Raw genomic sequence first — 20717 nt, forward strand, 5'->3', positions numbered from 1 at the left:
GCTTCTTGAAGCATGTCCATCCCTCCTGGACCCCTTTGTTTTCAGGGGCTGTTTCCCAAGGGCTGGTTCCCTCTGAACCAGTCTTCTGAGAAGGCCGAAATCTGCCCCCCGGAAGTCCAGCATAGAAGTTTTATTGATGGCCCTCTTTGAGTTCCTGAGTTCAAGGTATATATGAGTCTCAGTTTTTATATGATAGAGTGATGTAAAAAAAACCTTTACCTGGAGAACTACATTCCCCAGACAGTTACAAACTTGGGTTTGTAGTTTTGCAGGATGCTCAGGCCAGAGCTGTGCATGTCAGAGCTGGGATCACACCTGCTAGCAACCAAGCAACACAAGTATCTGCTCACATTTAAAGCTGCTTTACTTTATCAAAAGCCTCCCAAAAATTTTGCCAAGTGTCTCTCAGTTGTGCCAAAGCTGCCAGTACCTTCACTGTGCCCAGTTACCTGGTCCACCTTGCACATCCTCAGTGGACTTGATGGTCTTAAGGGTCTTTTTCAGTCTCAATGATTTTATGATCCTTATTTTACTTCTCAGTTTGCTGAGCCCTGGCATCCTTCCAGCCTTACAACCCTGGGCGCTTAACACTTGTATTTGCTTTGGACTCTTGGTGAAGGGGGTCTCTCCCTGAAGGGGGAGCAGCTCTGATGACTGGGTTGCAGGTTTGTGTGTGTGTGTGTGTGTGTGTGTGTGTGCGTGCATGCACAGGCACCAGCCCCTCAAGGATGAAACCTTGAGCCCTGATGACCTGACAGTGTCTGGCACCTCAGCCAGACTTGCAGTTCCCACAGAGACTCCAGCTACCAGACACCCACCTCCCTTTTCTCGCTGACCTTCCCACCTTTCTCTCGCTTCAAGGAATATTTTAGGCATTTTGGTGTCACCTGAAGAAGCTCTGCTTGTGGAATGGTTTAAGTGAATTGTGCACCCTTGCACTCCAAGGAAAGAGAAAGGTCGAGGCAGGAGGGAAACAAAGTCCTCAAGGATGGTATGTCAGATACTTTTCTTGAAATGCAAATTACAGTACTACCTAACACCAGTGTTCTAGGTACAATAAAATGAATTGATTAACCTATTCATCTATTCTCTGGTGAAAAGCTACTAGTTTGGACTGGCCTTATTTTCTCTTTATCTACAGCTCTCTGATCGCATCCTATTTAATTTCCTCTTCCATTGAGACACTACACTTCCAAATGTGAGCGTTGTTACCATGCTCCGCCTAATTAGTTATAATCATCCTTGTTGAGGGAGGTTGAATCCAGAAAAATCCAGTAAAAACTGATTATTTTCCCCCCTCCCTGACCATTAACCTTGTCTGTCAGGCTGCTTTTTGTTATTACAGCGCCAACCACAGCTAGTAAAATTTCCACAGCTCAAAGGCCATCAGTAGGGACAGCCAACATGGAAAACGTTTGGCAGTGTGTGAAGGAGGATGGAGGCAGGGATGGATGCCACCCTCCAGCTGGAGGCAGCCAGCAGAGACCTCAGACCAAAGCTAAGTTTATGGTGCACTCCTTCCAGAGGGGGTGTTGTGGCATTTTGTTTACAGTATCTCAAGGGTTGCACTGCCCGCCTGTGGGAAGACATGTCACCAGAGATTTTAAGAGCCTCTGGACAAAGCAGTGCCTTGTTTTGCTCTGCATGAGGAGAGCTGCCACCAGTACCCTGCAGTGGCACAGCCTGCTCCACCTGCTTCAGCTATTGCTGCCCGGGCTGGGTGTTCTTACAGCTATTACTTTCTTGAGGAATTTATTTGCGCTCATATATTCCCTACTTGATTTCTTGATTCTTGCCTGTCCTGAAAATACCTTTTGCAGAGGTTTACACCCTGGGCTTGATAGAGCCTTTTCCATGTCTGCACAACCTGTCCTGCACATGAGGGAGGAGCCCATACCAGGCTGGCACCGAGCTGCTGACCCCACGGGCAAGCCCACCATGGATTTGTTGCCTTGATCTCACTGTGAAACCAGGCTGATAGCCAAACTGCTGAAATATGTTTTCTTGCAGAAATAGCACATTGTCCGACATGTAACTGCACCCTTTGGCCTTCTATGTGTGACGTGTAACTGTGCCGTGGCTTGACCCGAGAGATGATCCAGCTTCAGGTGGATCTAGCGCTGCTCTTCTGGAAGGCATGTTGAAACCAGTGTCCCCCACTTTATGCTCTCAGGCACATGGTGTGATTCCTTGGGCTGTTCTGTGCAGGGCCAGGATTTGGACTTGACCCTTGTGCGTCCCTTTCAACTCAGGATATTCCATGATTCACTTCTGAGGCTTTGGACACTTAGGAAGCATTGGACTTATAGGGTAAGGCAGCAGCAGCTCTGCTACCTGTGCAAGGAATGATATGCATGTAAGCTGCTGGTCACGTTATAAGGGCTTTTCCTGGGATTCAAGAAAGCTTTATAAATGAACCATAGAGAAAAGTGGCTGTAATTTTTCAGAGCTCACTTTATATAAAGATGGCATTTACCCAGAGAAACGCTGTTTCCACAGCATACAGACATCTGGAATATGCTGTTAGATTGATTCCTTGTAGTTGAAAATTACCATTACTGTTCAATTGCACACAGGCATCTTAAATTATTAATGGAAATCCTGCCTGAGGGTAAACACTCTAGATTCACATCCTGAGATTTTTTAAGAGCTCTTTGATTGCTTGCAACTAGGGCTGTTAAATACAGTTATTTGCTTTATACATCTTAAATGGATCAATATCAACTGAAGAAATATCAAGGGGATAGAGAGTGAGAGCAAAGGAGGAGTAAAGCTACTGTCAGTATCCCTCCCATCTTAAGGGATTTCTAAATCTGACTGAGGTTTTGTCCTTTAAGTGCTATGGAGCAGTTTGGGAACCGGTCCCAGGCCTGCGCACACCACTGCCCTTACAGTCATGGATGTCCCAAGGGCTGTTTACTGGGGTACCAAAAGTCTGCAGATTATGTGGTGGGAAGGCGATGTCCATGCATCCACACACAGCCCTTCCAACAGGGATGCTGTTCTGGGCAGTCACACAAGCTCTTGGTGACCCAGAGGACTCATCTTTGCACTTCCCTCTCCATATGGAAAATTATAATTTACTCCTGGATCTGAATGGCTTCTTTCTAGAAAGACACACCACTGGAGATGGCCCATGGGATGTCAATCTGCTTTTTGCCTTTGTGCTACACCTTGATCGGGCACCTGCGTCCATTGCTGTTCCCTCATCAGCTTCTTAAAGTCGGCCACCACTTTTCCAAGGGCTAAGTCAGCTTAAAGAAGCTGCTTTGCCTTCTTTCCAGGTTCCTGTTTGTCATATTCCTTCTTTTGCAGCTGTCTTGGGGTAAGGTTTCAGAAGACGGCGTGAGCCAATGTAACAGCTCTCTGCTGCCAAAAGGGGGTGGTCCCACCGCAGCCCCTGGCCGAAGTTCCTACGACCACCTCTGCTAGAGATGCCATGGACTGGGCTCCTCTTTGAGCAAAAACAGTGGCCAAGTTTTGCCATTTTTGTGCATAAATGGGTGCAGGAACAGGTCTAAGAAGGTGCTAGCCATGTGAGGGAGGTGATGGGATAGTGTGGCCAGCAGCAGCTGAAGTGGGACCGGCTCCCTTTTCTCAGCCGTGGGCAGCTCTGCCAGTTCAGCTTTCTGCAAGTGCTTCCCGGTTGCCACTGCTCTCCACGCAGAAGAGAAGAGCCTTCGGGGTGGCAGACACATGCTGTGTGCTGTGGCTGGGTGCCAGGTGCCCATGCTTACAGGAGAAATTCAAGGGGGAATTGCAAGCTCTCCCTTTTGGCAAGAGGGTGCTATTTGCTATTACAAACTCAGTCTCGCAAAAAGAAGAATGCTTCTCCAGATAAAACAGACACATAAGAAGAGTAGTGCAGCTTTGAAAAGTACTTATCTCATGTTCAGACTCTGAAGTATGGTTCATTTTAATTCTTGTAAGCAAAATAACTTCCTCTTCAGGGATCCCATCAAAAAGAGAGACCAACCTAGCTATTTTCTTTTTGATCCAGGCTAAACCTATACAGGCACTGGCACATCCTTTCTCATACGAAGAGTCATCCTCACTGAACTAACTCATACAATTCCCTTCAATCTACACCTTTCCTCACGCAACCCTGCTGCCCTCTGACTTCCCAATAATGTCAGAAAACTTCAGCACTGAAGTGAGGAAGATGATGATTTAATATATCCTGTAGGAAAAAGAGAAAGGGTTCTTTTAACGCTCTGGAGAGAACTGTTGTTATGGTGGATGCCTTATTTGCCACAAACAATATCTTAATACAAGCCTGTTTCACAATATGTTAATCTTAAATCAAGCATATAATTATTAAGACTGATGTAACACACCTAAAATCACAGCACAGTAATTAGTCTTCACAGTGCCACTAGTTCAGGGCATTTCAAAAGGAATGGTGGCATTCAGAGATGTCATACAGTATGTTCACAATTCCCAAACAGTAAATCAGATAATTTCATTCATCCCAAAGTCAGAAAATATGTGCTCTGCTATAATACACACATTTGTATTTAAGATTTGAAAATTAATGAGAATTAATAAGATTTTTGAGTCTGGAGAGATTGGATGAAGTTTCAGTGTTAGAATTTGAACTAAATTTTAAGTGGCACTTTGCAGAATGGTCCACACACAGTGAACAAATACAGTGTAAGGCTCAGAGGTAATCAAATAAAAAAATTGAAACCCCCGAAAAATAAAAATGTTGCTTTTCATGGAATAACCTCTTAAAAAAAACTTTTAGGAGGCAAAATATCACAGCGGCATATCATGATCATTCCAAATTACTCAAGAAACAAAAACGCAAGGGATATTGATACTAGAACATATTTCTGAAGACTGAAACCTCAAATCTGACCCCTGAAGACATATTAAGCTAGACTTGACATTCAGACCCAGAAGGCTATGCCAAGTCATTTAAGAGTCCGGGACTTCATTTTTGGGCAGCTGTTCCTACATTACAAATGCACAAATGCCATTCAAAGTTGACCTATAAAGAATTACATGACACTAATATCGTAACATGAACCCACCTTCAGGAGATGTTGCACAGTTCTGATTTTGTTTAATATATTGGACTTGTAAAGCTGAGGTTCAGAAGTGATGGCACAGTAATTTCTAACATAAGGCAGGAAAATCGGAAGCTGTGATATTTCAGCCATCTATCAGGGCTTCAAAAATAACTACCACAAATTCCCCAAACGGAAGGAAAGTTCTTGAGCACTTTGAAAATATTACAGTCCATAGTGTGAATATCAAGATCAGCAATGTCAAGCTATTATCAAGCATCAAATCTGAGGTATTGCACACACTTTTCAGTCATGTTCATGGTCCAAATCCTTAAGTGGTATAAATCAACCTGATTAGAGACAAGGAGGTAACAAATGATTTGCTTAAATCACAGACCCCTCCCTGGCAAGTCACTCTCCATTAGAGATGTTAGCAGGGGCCATGGACTGGCTGTCAGGACTTCTTTGCTAATCAAAGCCAGAGCAGAGGGTGAATAGAACTTGTGGATGAAGGCACCACACACACACAGATTCGGGCATTGAAGTTTTCCATGTGTATCAGGACTTCCTTTTTGCGTGTTCTTTACTTATTTATTTTTTCATTGAGCATTGAACATATTCTTCTCAGCTGTGGAAAAGCTGCAGATTTTTGCCAAAGAGATTGTTAGAGGAAATAGTTCTCCTTTGGCTATCAATTGATGTTGCTAGCTCCTACACTTGCCAGATGACTTATGACAGCACGCACCCCTGTGCTTGATGTCCTCCAACACACATGCTGAATCGTAGGTACTGTTAGTTTGTCCCAAGGCAGTTTGCTGTTTCTGTGAGGAACATCACCACCTCCTGGCTTACTATGAGATCACTCTATTACTAGGCAAGACCCAAAATGGAAATAAACTAGGTTTATTTGATCAAAATAAAATGTTAAGCAAGTGTAAAATGCTATCCTGCTTACAAAAGACAGTACCTGCCGTCCATCCTGTGTTTTAGGTGTTCTCTCTAGCTGTTCTCCCTACTTGACACTGCTTAACTTCAAACAAAGTATTTTTAGCAAGAGATCAAGTTCTCAACTTTTTAATTCCTGTTTGCACGTGGATGTTTTACGGTTGCTCTTGAAGTGCCAAATCGTGTTACTTTACATGTTGTGCTGATGCCAATGAACTATCTTTTAAATGTGAGCTGTTTGAGTACAGAGTCCTTGATCTCCCAGTTTTTCTTCATTTATTTACCCCTTCTCTTGAGAGTCAAGCAATTTGCAACCATGAGCTGACTTCCTAACATTTTACAAATCACTCATATAAAAGGAGCCCTCCGAGACAGCACTTTTTTGGCTTCTCAGAGATGATAGGAACCTTTTTAGGAGCTGCATGAAAATTTGCAACTTACACACTGTAAAATACCTGACTTTTGACACACTTCTATTTGTGCAGTTCATGTGGTGCCCTCAGTGATCTTTCAGGGGCTGCACATGACTGAGGTATCACAGATGTCTGACCTGGCAGACCAAGTGCCAGGGTATTCTCTTGCAGAGCATTGGTGTTTAAGTTTTGTGGGAGAAACATTCTTTAGGAGGAAGTGGAAAAACTAATAAAGTCACCATCACAGTGAGCATCACTGTTTCATTTCAACTTTTTTTCATCAGCCTGGTCTCAATCATTCTTGGCAATTTTTTCAGATTTATCCTTCTGAATGCAATAATAAGCTAGCGAAGACCTAACTGGTGAGTTGTATTACTCCAGCCTCGACCTTTAAAATTCAATGCTAACATGATCTGAGGATGTGAACAAAAAAAAACCAACTATTTTTTATTTAAAGGGATTTTTGTCCCTCTTGCACAGTAATCATTCCCACTAAAGTAATAAAAATTGAAGGAGCTCTGCAGCCTTAGATTAGGCTGCAGGAGAAGAATTAGGCAAAAAAAAACCAAGGAGAGGATGAGTTGCTCTATCTGTGCTGTGACAGACACAGAGACAAAAACAGTTTCCTTATTCACTTGGTAGCTTCATCCAAGTGGAGAGTAGCACAAGAAATCCCTCATACTCCAAGTGTTCCCTCTGACACTGAGCATGTGAGACCAGGGTTGGACCACAGACACATTTTCTGGATCACTGCTGCACACCAGCCAGGTCTAGGAGCAAACAGTGTGTGATGTGTATGGGGTGGGGATGCTGTATTTGGTCTGGGCTGGAAACATTTGGAGGCTCTACCTTATGAAGAGCTCGTCTCCATGCCCTGTGCTGAGTGAAGAGCTGGAGGAGCAGCACATGTCCTACATGAAGAAGCAAGTGGTCCTTCATGACTGTCCAGAGGACATATGAGGAAGGTCCTTGGGCTTGCAGGAGAGTCCAGTTAGTGGATAATGTCCTTCTCCGTATTTCATCCCATCTTAGACCAAGCTGCCCTTGGACTGATGACACTGTGAAGCTGTGGCAGAGATTTCTGAGGAGTCTTCTCTCAGGTCCCTATCTCAGCTCTCTCACACGCCTTTCTTGGGCCACTGCTGAAGTGAGGGTTTCTAGGCAGAAGAATGTTAGGACCCCCACTGGTTAGGGTTATTTGGGCTAACAGTGTAGAGGTCTTGTGGCTCTAACAGGGATGGCCTCAGCACCTGCATTTCCAATTTTCCCTCTCTCTTGACTTTACCAGTCCTCCTGCTCTGCTCTGCTCATGAAGAGGAATTACCTGACAGGCTGGCAACCCACAAGGTGGGTCAATGTCAATGTGTCAATGAGCTGCTGTCAGCTTTGGGCTTTCAGAGCTTTTCTAGGTGAGTTTTCTGGATGGCTTTCCATTAAAATGTGCAGCTTCTCCCTGCTAAGACAGCATCTCTCCTCAGATGTAAAAGCATTCCTCAAATGTTACGGTAAAAGGCACATAGGTGACACATTACACCGGGTCCACTTCTATTTCAGGAAGGTTATGGAGAAATGCTAGGTTTGTTCCAAGCAGAGGCTACCCTTCCTTTTCGCTGACAAAGCTGATACACTTTATTTGACTGCAAAGAGCACATGGTGAGACTTGCTGGGGTGCTTCCCTGTACAGAACTGGGCAGCCTGGAGTCTCCACAAAGCAGTATGAACAGTGCTCCTCTCTCAGAGGATGAGGCTCTTTTTCCTTGCAGACCCAGTGAGCAGGAACCTTCACTTTCTCTGCTGCATAACAACATGACAGCACAGCCTGAAGTACATGAAGTACAGCTTTCTTAAAGGAGGCTTTGTCCTGCTCAAAGGGAAATGACCAGCTCTCCTCCTGCCAGGCTTGCACTGATGTAATGCTACTTCTCATCTATCCCAGTGAAAGCAACCTTGTGCTAAATATTTAGCCAGAGCCTTCTTCATTTGAGAAAGGCTGGTACCATGTAGTTTCCTAATAACTAATGGAGGTTTTAGGTTGTGGGCACATTATGGTGCAGACTGTCCAGCTTCTGAAAGGTCAGTGCAGGCCAATGGACACAGTGCTGCCCTTCAGTTCTTCCCCTAGGTCCCTTTATCCAAGATCTTTGAAGAAAAAGGATACAGGAAAGCTTTAGTGGTAGCTTTAGAAGTAGGGATATAAATGTAGAGATAAATAAGCAGCTGAAAAGAGGATATGGGTGAAGTCTGAGAGAAATTTATGTCGCAACCTACATTATTCAAAATACTTGTAAGTGATGTAGGAAGAAAAGCATCCATCATGAGATGAGAGGGTTTGTTGGTCATAGAATCTAGAATTCCTTAGGTTGGAAAGTACCTCCAAGATTATTGAGTCCAACCGTTAATCCAGCACTGTCAAGTCCACCACTAAACTATGTCCCTAAGTGCCACATCTATAAAACTATCCCAAAATATCTGAACTGCAGCCGGCTGCAGACACTTGCAGAAGGATCTCATGGTACTGATTAACTGGAAATAAAGGCAGAGATGAAAAGCTGGTGTTATTACATTCACGATAATCCACTCAGGGAAAACAATCTAAACTACATACATGTGTGTAATGGTGGGCTCTCTATTTCCTCTAACCACTTAAGAAAGGTCTGGAAGTGCTTTGAGCACATCAGTGTTAAATAGTAAAGAGACTCTTGGTAATCTCTAGGAAAGGAAGCACAAAGCAGGGTGCACCATTACACTATGAATTTATGATGCGTCCTCTTTTTGTATACTGCCATCTCATCTCAAAATGCTATCATGGAAATGAAAAAGAGGCAGAGGCAATAACTAGAATTTGCTGTATAGACCTACTTCAAAAAAGTACTGAACAGAATATGATTCTTCTACTTGGGAAATAGATGATTGAGGAGAAATATTATGTAGCTCTATAAAATTGTATGCTGCATAAGAAAATTCTACTTCTCCCAGAACTGGGGTCACCAAATGAAATGTCAGAGACAGTGAATAAAAAGGAGCAGTTTTTCATGAAAATTGAATTTTCACAAAACACCCTTTTTTTTTTGTTCCCTGCTCATTGGCAAAGGATGTTGTAGAAGTCAGAACTATGAACAGTTTCAAAAATAATGAGATAAACTGATAAGGGAAGGTAGTCAAGGGCTACAGAAAACTGGTGTGCAGATACACACTCTGGCTGGAAGAGTGGGTTGAGGAGGAGACAGCAGTGAGCCCTGCAGCAGAGACAGCCAGCAGCCTCTGGGATGGCAACAGCAGGAGCACCACCAGGAGCTCGGGGCAGGGATTGTCCCCTCTGCCCAGCACTCCTTGTTAGAGCACATCTGGATGCCACCATTTTGGTGCCCCCAAACACAGAAAAACACTGATAATCTGGAGTGAGTTCACCCCTGCCATGCTCAGGGTTGGAGCTTGGCCCCATTAGTAGAGACTGAGGCAGGGGGGCTTGTCCAACCTGGGACAGAGACAGCTCCAGGGGCACCTCACAGACATGCCAGTGCCTGTGGGGAGGGGATGGAGAGGAGGCAGCCGGGCCCTTCACAGCCGTGCATGGCAGGGCAGCAAGGTACAGCAGGCAGGAACTGAAAAGAGAGGGGTTCAGTGTGGGTACTGAAACCTTTCCCATGAGGACAGGCAGGGCAGGGGCAGGCAGACAGAGAGGCTGCACAAGGAGGTTGGGCAGGTTCCATCTTGGGGATTACGAGACCTGGTAGGGGAAAGCTCTGAGTGACCTGGTCTGACCTCACAGCTGGCCCTGCTTGGAGCAGAGGTGCACAAGGGACCTCCTGAGGTCCCTTCCAGCCTGAATTTCACAGTGATCCTATCCTCTGATCCTCTAATCCTAGCTCCTTTAGGGAGAAACATGATATCAGAGAATATTGTCCCTGTGTTGAACTCAGTGCATCTGTTCATTTTAATGTGTTCTTACAAAGAAATAAATGTAGATAGTAAAAAAAAAGTGAATTTGATGAAAAATGGAGCACAGTTCTGAAGATACCAGAGAACAATTCCATGAGAAGAAACCCTGGAGCCTGAGAGTGACCTGAGCCTTATGACAATATGAATCTGTAACGGCAGTTGATTCATGTCTACCCTACGGAGCTACTGCAAGAAAGAGAAAGTAGTTTAAGGCATTCACTCTGTCTTGTGCATCCTCAGCTGATTCCTTTTCCAAATTCCTATTACACAGCCAATCAATCACTCCTGTCCTGTGGCTGCAGAGGTGTCAATGAAAGCCTTCAGTGCCCTGCACAGTTTGGAATGCACTTGGTGCATTCAGACTTATGTTCCTAGGCTGAGTTTGTAGGGTTTGTAGCTGGTTCAGCAATATCCATCCTTTTATAAGAAGGACAAACCAGCTCCTCCATCAAGTATTAGCCAGATGCTGGCAAACTGTGTTGTTTTGCTCATGCAATTGGACTCTCTGAGATAGTTCTGTTTTCATGAGTCGTTTTTGGATGATGCATATTCAGTTTTACACTCAGGTAGATTTTAGGCACAACCAGGTTTTAACAGGCAAAGAAGAAAACCTTGGTGAAATTGCACCTGAAATCTAGACTTAGCTCTGCCATCAGACAATCCTAGAACTGCAGAATGGGTAAGGTTGGAAGAGACATCTGGTCCAACTTCCCTGCTCAGTCAGGGTCATCCTGGAGCACATGGCACAGGATTGCAGCCAGACAGTTCTTGAATATCTCCAGCAAGGGAGACTCCACAGCTTCTCTGCATAGCCTGTTCCAGTTCTTAGTCACTTGCACAGTAAAGTTCTTCCTCATGTTCAGGTGGAATGACCAAGTCTGGAGCTGGCTTCCCTCCAAGTCTCCGAAACTTAGCGAAAGCCTTTTCCCTCCTGTCACCTTTTGGGCAAAGGAAAGAAAAACTGTAGAAACTGAAAGAAACCAAAACCAAGCAAATTATACCAAAATATAAATATATGCATACATTTTACATATAACACAGTTATATACAGTGAGAATACTTTGTACAAACCCCCCCCCCAAAAAAAAAGGAAAGGGAAAAGGGGAAAGGGAAAAGGGACAAAAATGGACAAAACCAAAACAGACATGCACAATCAAACCCCAGGAACTAACAAAATAAAGAACTAGCAAAATGAAATCTCACCACTTGCCTCAAGGAAAGCAGGGTTGCCAGACACGGCCAAATCTCTCCACCTCCCATGTGGCAGACAACAGCAGTCACCACCTCAGCTTCCAGATAAGAAAGACCAATGTGGGGACCTACTGTTCTCAAACCTCACCAGAAAAGAAGAGAGCGAAGGCTTCTCTTCCTTTCTTATTTATACCCTGGCTTACATAGAAAAATGGGATGGAATACCTAGATATGACCACTTCCCTACCTACAAGCTGGTTTCCAGGAAGGCCTAAAACTATCACAGGACATTCCTGTGTTCCAGGTTCTGCCCCTTGCCTCTCATCCTATTGCTTGGCACCACTGAAAAGAGTCCAGCTCCATCCCCTGGACACCCTCCCTTCAGTTGTCTCTTCTCAACACTGAACAGGTCCAACTCCCTCAACCTTTCCTTGTAAGAGAGACGATCCCTAATAATCTTCATTGTCCTCTGCAGGACCTCCAAGAGCTCTACATCTCTTTTGCACCGAGGACCCCAGAACTGATCACTATTGGTTATATCTTAATCAATGCCTTGTTCCACTTTGTGTAAGAGCTGAGGAACAAGTTTAAAGAATTGTCTCTTTCTACCCCTAAATGGCAATGCCTGAGTCACACTTTCAAGTTAATCGATATAGATGTTTCTGAAGTTTGATACTACAAATCAAGTAAGACATGAACTTCAGAGTGCAAGAGCCCTATTTTTTTTCCCTCTCAAGTCAGTTCCAAGTGCTTCACTTTACACATTTCTCTTATTTTCAATTACAGTACCTTCTCGAGTAGTTTGATTTCTTTCAAGTCTTCAATTCACATCCAACTTTCTCTCCAACAAATGTATATGCCAGGTAACAGAAATGCATCCTAGGCTCTACCTTTCTATGGAGGCTTTAAAACTTGTGTTTTGTCTTCATTACCTCTGAACTGACTAAAACAGTTCAGGAAAAGGTACACAGATCATATAACACATGTAAGCTGTGCAAGTGGGCTTTTGTTTGGGCCATCTCCTTTGGTTACAGCGGCTGCCCTAATCCAGCCACAGGAGTGATAGGAGTGCTCAATGTCAGAGTTCCAGCCTTATTTTGATAGAAATGTATTAATTTTAGTTTGCAACATTAGCTGGTGTGACAGTGAAACCAAGAAAGCTTCATCATTAGCTGCTGTAGGCTGATACTTATCACCCTCTCCTCTTCAAGTGAGGAATAGAGATGCAGAAGGATAGGGCTTTAGATGCACGTGCAGTATGAATGGAGGGATGAAGGAACTGGAGTTCAAGGACTTCCTTAGAGCTGAGGACTTCCTCAGTACAGCCTCTGATTGCTCTAGGACCCGTCAGAGGTGTGTCATGAAAGACTGGAGGACAATGCAATTTGCCAGTACATTTAGGCTATCCCTTCTGGGACTGAGGTGACATTTTGGTTACCTTCCACCTGCGCAATACTATATATTCAAAAAGGGAATGGTGGAGAAAAACACACACAAATTCATTACAACAAGCACTGACCTAAACTGCCCACATAACAATAAGGGTGTCAGGCAGTGAGATGGCGCATGGCCCTTACTTAGAGTAGCAGAGAAACGTTGTTGGACTCTGGGATACGTGTTCATTCAGCCTGTTGAGTCAGTAGCTTACTGAATAGGCAAAAATATTTCTCTAATGTTTTACTACAGCCACCTGTCAGGGGCTGGGTAGAGCAGTTAGCAATCCACAGAGATCCCCAAGGAACTTTCTGCTGCCTTTGTTCATTTAATCACGGCAGCGAGTAAAGATGATTCAGGCTTTCATGAGAGCTGTGTGGCACTAAACCTGCATTATATGGGAAAACTGTTGTTTAAACATGTCTTAAAATGGCTTTTCGTGGTCTCTTTGCAAACACATTCTTCTTCTTCCCAACACCCCTCACGGTCGGTCGTGTTATCTCAGGAATGTCCTGGGAAGGCGTCCTGAGGTGTTTCCCATTGGCCTTTGTTAACCCCTTCCTGTGAGTGGGTGTTCCTGTAAGCCCCTTGAGACTTCTAATTGGTTACTCTGTGAATCCTCCTAAACCCTATAAATGTAACATCCCCAACACTAAACTCTCTCTTGCCTCCTCTCCACACCCGGTGTGCTGTCTCTGTGCCGGCCATGGGACCACGTGCGTGTGGGGAGGGGAGGGCACCTCTCCCCTCCAGGCTCAGGGCCAGAAGAAACCCCTGAAGAAACCCCTGGAGTTCCCTTTCCCCATCATTCAAGACGTCGGAATGGTTCCTCAGATGGAAATGGAACTAGAACTGGGCCGCCCCATGTCGTGGGTGGGGAAAGGGATCCAGAGAGCTGTATAACTGTTATGAAAGTGAGAGAGAGCTCTCCTGTGTCAGCTCTCCTGAGCTTGTATGATCTGATCTCTACAGCTTGCACATGGGGACAGAGGTGCTGCGGAGTGTTTGTCCTTCCTGCCAGGTGCCGTGGCCCTGACAGATCACCGAGCGGGCAAGGCTCGCTCCTCGGATGGTGCTGGGCAGATTGACCTCAGTGCCTGTGATGGAGAGCCACTACCAATTCCTGATGGCCATGGGAAACAGGTGTTCACACTTGCTGTCATTGTGGACATCAAAATAGAAAGCACATTTCTATCTTCAGTCTCCTCAGCTAATTGTGGTTTATTTCTCTTTGGATTTGGCTTTTATGTGCACCCTGACTGATACCCATTGGTTTTATTTATTAAGTAATTGATGAGATTCTGCCTTTTCTTATTTTTTTTTTGTCTTTGTTTCTTTGTTTTTGTTTGTTTGATTGTTTTTTTTTCTCTCTCCATTTCACTGTAGTTGCAGTTAATTCAGTAGCTCCCTAATTCAATAGCTCTGTCTCAGGATCTGGCACCATACTCAATCCCCCTCTTTGCCTATACAACATCATTTCTTTCCTTTCAAAGACTTGTTTTCCTAATATCTAAATTGTGCAGAGAGGCCCATATGTTCCCATAGCCCATATGCACTAAACCATAGCAAATTATTACTTAAAAAAAGTGCTTTGCAGTCCCCTGTGCAAGCCAAAATGCCATTTGGAGCAGAAAATGGATTGTGAGGGAGCACACAAAGTGCTTGCTAAGGCTTCATTAAATGCCTTCCCCACTTTGGTTTTGTCCTTTCCCATTTCTTTGTCTGTGTCACACATTTGTTCTCACAACCATCTCCCAATTTACTTCCCTCACGATTTGAGAAGGGACTTTGTTTTCACTTTACCAGCATAGCTCTTCGAAAATCTCAGTAATGAAATTATGGGAGGGACTAGAGCTTGCTTCTGACCTGCCACAAACCCCCACCTACTCCCTCTTGGCAGTTCCTGGCTTCTGCTGAGTAGGGGAACTGCACCTTGTCAGCAGCTCAAGGCAGGGCTGGGGAACATCTGTTTGCTGCAGGCAGTGGGGAAAGAGCTGTGCTACATCTTGCTAGGAAGAGCCATGTGGTTCTGCTCACCTTTGGGCTCAGACACTGGGAAGGGACAGAGGGCCAAAGTAGCTGTTAGAAGAGTTCTTTCAATCTCTTAACTGGTTATCCTCTATTTCTGTCCTGTTTAATCCAGATAATTCTTTTCAGGTGGGAAATTGGATATGGAATCTGCTTCTCACTCCAGAGTCTTCCTGCAGAATTTAGGCTACCACAAAGTAGTGAAGCCTGACTGAGACCTCCTTCCCATCCTCCTTTCTTCTGTGAGCCTTGCACCTCCATAGCTGCAGTTTCATTTCCCAAGTATTGTTTTTCCTTGTTTTGGTTTGGTTTCTTTTTGAAAACAGATTCGGAATAATCAGTTTTGGTTTCTCTCTCTCTCTCTCCTCTCTTTGCCAGTGCCTCTGCACTTTCAGTTTTAGGGTATTGCCCAAGCTCTGTACATCCCCACAGAGTGGCAGAACAGAGAGTCCAGAGTGGGGTGAGAGCAGAGCTGCACTCTGGGCTGCAGACAAGAAATAGTGTAATGATGGATGGGGAAACATACATTTGTGCTCACTGGGAAATCAGAAGAGGATCTGAAAATGAGACCTGAGGTAAAGGGAAGAGCTTTTTCAGCCTGACGTGCTACAGAAGCAGGATGTGAAGGAAGACTGTCCTTAAACGTAAATAAATAAATCAATCAACTTTTTCTTGCAAATAATTGCAGTGGGACACAATCCGTAACATTCATATTATTTTATATTTTTGAATGTATTCCTATGGAAAGTGTGTAGAAGAGGAGGAGAAAAGACAACATCTTGATGTTACTGCCACCATGTTGGAGCTGCTGCTGGGGGCTGTGGCTTTTGGTCACATCCTACCATGGGCTCACCACGAGTCCTGGGTTATATTTTTAATTTCTTAGTATTGTTGTTGTTGTTGTCATTATTACTATCATTCCTGGAATCCCTACCACTAGACTAGGATGTCACTGCACTAGATACCATCTAAACATACAACCAAAACCATCAGTCTTTGTCTCCAAGTGTATGCAAACTATACCTAGGACAAGAGATGAGTAGTGGATACAGGCAGGCAGTTCAAGAAATCAGACAAAGAGTTCTGGTCAAGGTTTTAGTACCAAACCATCAGTGATCCAAAAAGTACATAAAGGGTTTTTTTAAGGCAGTTCTTCAGGGAAGCATCCTAAGGAGCACAGTAAAGTAGACTAGTATATGTGAAAGAGCATGGGAGCTTGAGCTGGTCCAAGAGGTCACCTGTGCATAACTCAGTTCTTTCACTCTGCAAATAGAGTCCAAGACATGATCTTATTCTTCTGTCTTTGGATTCAGCAGGATTATTTCCTCAGCCATTCTGCCTGTTACTACTGGCGTCATGGCAGGCTTAACCTCAAGCAGAGTACCAAAGATCTAATGATTGTTATTTTGGGCTTGGTGCCACGCTAACCTGGTTACAGAGCATCCCGCTGGCACATGTCTGGCTGGGGCTGTGCAGTGCTGTTCTGAGCAGCTCATCAACAACTCGAGGAATATGGGGCTGTTGCAGCCGATGTGCCCACCAAACCTGTGTCATTCCCAGCAACAGAAGCACCAAGGCACCAGGGAATGGGAGGGCTGCTGGTCCCAGTGCAGAGAGGGATCTGCCAGAGGTGATGGCCATTGTGCCACTGCCCCTTTCCTTGCATATGGCACTGAACAGCACAGGATGTGACCTTTTGTTTGAAATTAGTCTTTCAGAGCAAAGCTTATCCTGCACAGTGGCTTCCAGGAGTGTTTCTCAGCTCCTTGTTCAGCATGTATCATGATAGTGTCCTGACTGCGGATCATGAGCAGTGCCCAGCTGCCCATCAGTTCCCCTTGGCCCTTGCTGTCCCTGGGAAGGCAGCACGGGTATGCAGGCTGGACCAGAGCCACAATATGTCTCAGCAAGACCCTGGCTAAGAGGCCAGGAAACCAGGACTGACGGCTGAAACAGGGAGCATGTGTCGACCATGAAGTGAAAAGACCTACTCCTACTCAGTGCTGTAGTGGCCATTTCGTAGATGCAGGTATACAGAATTGTGTACAGTATTTGAAGCAAGGTAAGGAGCTCCATCAGGGAATGCTGTACACCCACATGTGCACAGAGGTCACCTGTCCTGTTCTGCAGCTGTGGGAATCACAAGGATATCCATTTGACATATTGTTTGGACAGATCCCCACTATTAGTTTCCCTCAGGTCACATCCCAAAGGCTGCTTTCCAGCGAGGGTAACAAGATTTGTTTTGCTCCTAAACTTCCTAAAGTTCTGCAAATACTTAACAGATAAGCCCTTTATCAATGATCACACAAACTCCTCCATCCCCTTGCCCCTGCAGACCACTCGGTAGATGTGGTCCACTAACTCTGCCCTGCTGAGGGGCAGGCGTTGCACACGCCAGGAGAAGCTGGCTTTGCAGACCCTGTGAAAATATAAAAGCAGGTGCTGCCACTGCAGTGGAACTGCAGTTCTTTTGGTATCAGTATGGATGATGGTGATTCTTGAGCTCCAATACAGTGGTTGGAGTATTCCTGCCTCCTGTAAAACCTGACATCCACCAGAGGCCACAGGAAAACTACCCCCATTGACGGACACAGCACTGCTTGCGTACACCACAAATGTTGTGCATTCATAAAAACAGTGATCCCCTCTGCCCATGTGACAATCATGTCTCTATACCTATGCTGTACTTGGTTACTGTCAGCAATGCCAATCTGTACCTGAGGGAGGATGTTCCAAGATGAAGACTGAAGAATCTATCTGGCAAATGGTGGCAGTTCCTAGTATAACAGTGTCCAACACATCAGCTAATGAAAGACATGTCCGTGATTTATTAATACTAGAATTACAGCTGAAAATGAAGTTATGAAACATTAATTATGAACATAGTCCAATAAATAAATCTCTAGGCATTTTATCAGCTGTGCTGTATATAAAAAAATCCTGAGGATTTTATATCCTAGAATTTTCTGGTTGTACCTCTTATAGTCACGAGAATTGCTTGATCCCAGGAACTACAATTTAAGTAAGTGATTCTCTACATCGTGCATATACTTTTTGTTTTGTTCTTCTTACACTGTGTACCTACTTGATTTTCATAAGTTGTCTTTTTGGTACTGATTTTTATAAAATATTCATATTATGCAATGTGTCAAATATAAAATAGAATAAACTGAGATTCCAAGCTACGCACATGACATATGAAGTCCTGATCCGACTCACAACACCTTTTAAAAACCAGTGATAATAAAAGCAAACAAATCCCAACTTCTTCTCCCCAAACCAAAATCTGGCAAAAACTGCAGACACTGTGAAGTTTGTGGTTGCCACAGGAAAGCACACGTGTCTTTGGTGAGATCGAGCTGCCAGCTAGCACTAACAAACAGCGCTTGACTTTTCAGTAACATCAAAAGGAGAGCTCTATTAATATGTGGTATTTCCTCTGTAGTAAGATTCCATCTTGCCTTTGCAGAAAAAAGAACTCAGATAAACTTGGTTTTCCCCTTTAACTTACAGTTTTAGCCTGGCAAGAAGAAATGTAATTAATACTAGGCAACTCAGTGTTGTGTTCAGCTTTAAGTATTTGGTCATTTCCCTTGCAGAACACTACTCAGATTAGTGATTGAGCCTGGGCACTTGTCTTCAATGTCAGAAGTGTGTCTCCCCTGACTGCACTTCAGTCAGTTGAGGCTAATTCCTACTGATTTGGAAATGGTTATCGAGTCCTGTGCTTGCAGCTGAGTCACACAGAAGTGAAGTTACTCATTAAAAACATGCTTTTTGGAGGGAGAGGTGATGCCCAATTTTCATTCTCATACCACAGGTAACATACGTTACGGGTTTTTTTGGGGGGGTATGATTTTGAGTGTGGCAAAGTTTTTAAACTGAATATTAATAAATGTTCATAACAGAGCCAAGTATATGGCAGTGTATTTAAAAAGATATTACAGCCAATATGCTTTTAAAATAAACCATCTGCTTTTAAAATAAACCAACCAGAATTCTTTTGATCCTTGCCTGTGAACAACCAGGCACCCATTTGAGACAGGAAACTTTGGGCAATGAGGGAGAGGTGTGAAATGTCTGGGAATTATTAAGCAGTGTAGCAGAAATTTAGTTATCAGTTGCCAGGAATAGTAAATCCTGTTTACACAAGGCTCTTTTTTTTCTTCTTCTTCTTTCCTTGATTCAGATGGGTCTCAAGGATTTCCTGCCCTGTGGATCTGCAGTTCCTAGTCCAGCAGCAGCAGGGAAATGGGATCCTCCTAGGGTACCATCTTCACTCCTCATCTTGATCACCCTCCACTCCTGCCTCTTCTGCTGCAGCACAATTGCTGCAGCTCTCAGCACTGTCCAGCACAGGAGGCTTCCCCTGCCCTTCCTTTCTTTTTATCTCTGTAGGACTTTCACAACACTGCTCCATCCCAGTTCACCTGACCCAAAACCAAGGCATCCAGGACTTCCTCCTTGGAACATCAAGAAATTAATTTTAGCTGTTCCTTGACACAAAGCCATACTTTAGAAATAGAGGCAAATAACAACAAAATTACTTATTAGAATGTCAGAGAAGGTTTGGGTTTTTTTTTTGGCATGTGTCACATGTAATGGCACGAGTAAGGTGGTCCAGCCACCGCACCCTCTGCTGCTGCTGCCCCACATGCCCAGATCAGGGGATGTCAAGGACGTACTGCACTGGCTGTGCCTGAGTGGAAACACAGGCTGGGGCACTGCTGGGGGAATGTGAACTTTCTCACTGACTGGGAGAAACTGGTGGAATGCAAAGTAAGTGGAGAAGCGTTCAAGGCCATAGTTCAGGGGGGGTGTTACTGGTAACTGCTTGTACTGCAGGCTGGCTCTAGTGTATGGGACAGCAAGGAATCCTTCTCCATCTAGGCATGTTTTGTGCTCAGGACTTATTTATGTGTTTTGCGAGACAGCTCTTTTGGATCTGTTATGTGTTATATTTGTGATTACAGCAGATGCTCCTTAGAGATTTATAATGCGGATATAAATACTAAGCTGGGGGTCAATTGCAGGCTGCAGAAAGATGGTTGTTAAAGCAGTGAAATATACTGTATAACAGAGTGTCTTTTGCTTGCTTACGGAATGCAAGTCTGAACAAGGATCAGGATTTGATCACAGTCAGGTGCAAGAGAAACTTTTAGAAAAGTTCACAGGGTGTGAAAGCATTTGCAATGGGTCTTGACACCAAGCAGCATCTCATCTTAATCCAAAACACATCTCAAATGAAAGCCTTGTTTCACAACTGTTAGAAGTTTAGACTAGTATTTGATCTGGAATCAGGGGATTGTTAAATATATTAAAGACTGTAACCATGTATGAAGTGGAGTAACAGTTCCCTTTTCCCTCTTCCAACATTGCCAAACTTAACTAGTCAGTCATAAATATTCCATATTAAAATTCTGCCTGAATCTGTACTTATTTGTATTTCTGACAAAACTCTGCAAATGGTTTTGAAAAACAAAATAGGAAAGAAGCTACATTTGTGGGGAATTAGGGCAAAAACATCTGCACAAGCCAGAAAAAAATAAACTGAAATTTCATACAAAATTGAGTCTCAAACAAAGAGATAACATGGATGATGGTAAGAATGACTGTTCAGTGCATTCCATATGACATTCACAGCAGTGCTATCAAGTCAAATATAGGCAGATGGACAGAAAACTTTGGTTTTGGACAACCATTCCCAGAACCAAGATAATAGTAAGACATAGCAACACCTAAAAAAACATTT

Source organism: Chiroxiphia lanceolata, chromosome 2 (genome assembly GCF_009829145.1).
Source record: "Chiroxiphia lanceolata isolate bChiLan1 chromosome 2, bChiLan1.pri, whole genome shotgun sequence".
NCBI lineage: Eukaryota > Metazoa > Chordata > Aves > Passeriformes > Pipridae > Chiroxiphia > Chiroxiphia lanceolata.